The 3312-nt window shown below is 45.0% G+C and overlaps 1 protein-coding gene across 1 annotated transcript in view; it reads right to left on the bottom strand.

The window, feature by feature from the left end:
• The window catches only part of LOC134020648 (voltage-dependent calcium channel subunit alpha-2/delta-1), a 50185-nt gene that overhangs the window by 36051 nt on the left and 10822 nt on the right, over positions 1-3312 (bottom strand).

Raw genomic sequence — 3312 nt, 5'->3', positions numbered from 1 at the left:
GCTCGCATCCGGGAGAATCCACGTGAGACTGCCGGTGCTGACGGCAGCTGTCTGGTGAGGTGTTTACCAGAGCAGCGGTGAGCACAGCCAGACACTTCTGACACAGGCACCAACATCTGTCGGAGAGAGACTGAAATACCTCTTTCATCTCATCGCCATACCCCTCCGCTCATTACCGCGACGTGCATCCCATCCCATCCTGCCCCGCATGGTCGCAACGCGCTGAGAGCAGGGGCAACAGGCGACAGGGGCAACACGTTTGAATGAACCCGCACGTGAATATGGCTTTGATTACACGACCGTGAAGCTAGGCCCATGCAGTAGCTGTCCTCATCGCCAAGGATTGACCTGATTTAGCCTACCCGAAATGTGAGGGAGCTAAAGCGTTATCAATGTCATTGGAGTAGCCTGGATGATGGTCCCGTTTGGCAGGGATTTGCATACTTCCTTTTACAGTAAGTTACAGTGGAAAAGGCTTTATTAGTCATGTGATCAAGGTTACAGTGTAAATACCCCACCCCTGGCAAAAGCTTTTACACATCTGTTGGATAGTTTTCAAGCTACACGTCCATAAAAATATAAGCACACAACTAGATTTCCATTTTTTTTGCGACATGACTGCAGGTAATTCAGTAACTCTTGATCAATCACATCAAAATAATAGCCATGCATAGAGTAGCAGAAGACTCTGGGCCAGATCTTGCACCCAGCGCAATTGACTTTGTCAACGATGCAAGTATCATTCCTAGTTTGCACTCGACGCAAAGCGGACTTTTCCCTCCACAGACGCACGTCGAAATGACCTTGCGCTCCCGTGGGCGGTTCAGCGAAAAAGGAGGCGTGTTCCGGCGCAAACGTTCCCTGGTGCTATTTTGCAGTTTCCGAAAAACAATTCCGCCACTGACCAGGAAAAACGTGGTCTAAAGTCAATGGCGCATTATTCAGATGCTATTTTAAGGGCGCAAGCTTGGTCCTTGCACACTGCTGGCGAGGCCAGGGTCTTCTTTCTGCAAAGCTACATTACATTGTTTTGATTTATGGCGTGTTACATTTCTTCAATGATTATAAAAAGATTTTCATGAGAAATCTCTATGTATGTGAACATGATTTGTAACAATTGTGGCAATTTTCTCCCACGCCTGTTTAACCGAAGCTAATTTGGGTGGGTTTCTTCTCCCATCTCCATCAGAATCAGAATTCGGTTTTTTCGCCATGTAGCCTATGTTACACAAACACGGAATTTACTGTGGCAGGAAGGTGCAAACAATAAACATATACGGGTCTTAAATTAAGTAAAAAAGTACAATAGTTAAACTAATTCCAAGAACTAAACAATTAAAAAAATAAAATATAGGGTAGGCTATATAAAAATAAGAATAAGAATTTGAATGAGCAGCATGAGCGGGCAATTTCGTGCAATGAGAAAACTGCTCTTCCTTTCCCATACACCCCCCTATTTTGATGATCTGAAACGCAAGTATCAAAACGCAAAGCGCAAGTAACTTTGTGGGCGGGACTCCGGCTCGGTTGCTATTTTGCCGGCGGGATAAATGACTTTGCGCCTGGCGCAAATCTAAAATGGGTAGGTCCGAAGTAGCTACATTACTAATGGGTGTGGTTTGGGCGTAACGTGCAATAAACCAATCAGAGCGTCATCTCACATTCCCTTTAAGAGCAGCGCTTGTTCCATGGCGGATTGCTATTATAACGGCGGATTTGCCAGGCGCACGCCAGGAGCGGTTCACAGCCAAGGAGACCGACGTTCTAGTCAGGGCCGGAACAGATAGACAAGTACATTACATTACATTACATTTAGTCATTTAGCAGACGCTCTTATCCAGAGCGACTTACAGTAAGTACAGGGACATTCCCCCCGAGGCAAGTAGGGTGAAGTGCCTTGCCAAGGACACAACGTCATTTAGCACAACCGGGAATCGAACCGGTAACCTTCAGATTACTTGCCCGACTCCCTAACCGCTCAGCCACCTGACTTTCCACGTGACATTGTATGGGAAAGGCAGAGCAGTTTTCTCATTGCACGAAATTGCCCGCTCATGCTGCTCATTCAAATTCTTATTCTTATTTTTATATAGCCTACCCTATATTTTATTTTTTAAATTGTTTAGTTCTTGGAATTAGTTTAACTATTGTACTTTTTTACTTAATTTAAGACCCGTATATGTTTATTGTTTGCACCTTCCTGCCACAGTAAATTCCGTGTTTGTGTAACATAGGCTACATGGCGAATAAACCGAATTCTGATTCTGATGGAGATGGGAGAAGAAACCCACCCAAATTAGCTTCGGTTAAACAGGCGTGGGAGGAAAATTGCCACAATTGTTACAAATCATGTTCACATACATAGAGATTTCTCATGAAAATCTTTTTATAATCATTGAAGAAATGTAACACGCCATAAATCAAAACAATGTAACGTAGCTTTGCAGAAAGAAGACCCTGGCCTCGCCAGCAGTGTGCAAGGACCAAGCTTGCGCCCTTAAAATAGCATCTGAATAATGCGCCATTGACTTTAGACCACGTTTTTCCTGGTCAGTGGCGGAATTGTTTTTCGGAAACTGCAAAATAGCACCAGGGAACGTTTGCGCCGGAACACGCCTCCTTTTTCGCTGAACCGCCCACGGGAGCGCAAGGTCATTTCGACGTGCGTCTGTGGAGGGAAAAGTCCGCTTTGCGTCGAGTGCAAACTAGGAATGATACTTGCGTCGTTGACAAAGTCAATTGCGCTGGGTGCAAGATCGGGCCCACAATGTCACTTATCTATCTGTTACGGCCCTGACTAGAACGTCGGTCTCCTTGGCTGTGAACCGCTCCTGGCGTGCGCCTGGCAAATCCGCCGTTATAATAGCAATCCGCCATGGAACAAGCGCTGCTCTTAAAGGGAATGTGAGATGACGCTCTGATTGGTTTATTGCACGTTACGCCCAAACCACACCCACTAGTAATGTAGCTACTTCGGACCTACCCATTTTAGATTTGCGCCAGGCGCAAAGTCATTTATCCCGCCGGCAAAATAGCAACCGAGCCGGAGTCCCGCCCACAAAGTTACTTGCGCTTTGCGTTTTGATACTTGCGTTTCAGATCGTCAAAATAGGGGGTTTATCAGCTACTTTAGAAGTTTTTTTAAAATGTTTCATATTACGTAATTCAAAATGACCCTTTATAGACTTAAAGTGGTGAAATAATTTGATAACAGTGTAGGGATAATCTTGATGAATGGGATTCTAGGACTGCTAAGAGCCGTCTGAATGGTTTTACCCTGTAAGGCTCAAAAATGATTATGCTAGTGGATAG

The sequence above is a fragment of the Osmerus eperlanus genome, chromosome 5 (genome assembly GCF_963692335.1).
Source record: "Osmerus eperlanus chromosome 5, fOsmEpe2.1, whole genome shotgun sequence".
NCBI classification, from domain to species: Eukaryota; Metazoa; Chordata; class Actinopteri; order Osmeriformes; family Osmeridae; genus Osmerus; species Osmerus eperlanus.
This window is presented reverse-complemented; position numbering and strand designations above follow the sequence as displayed.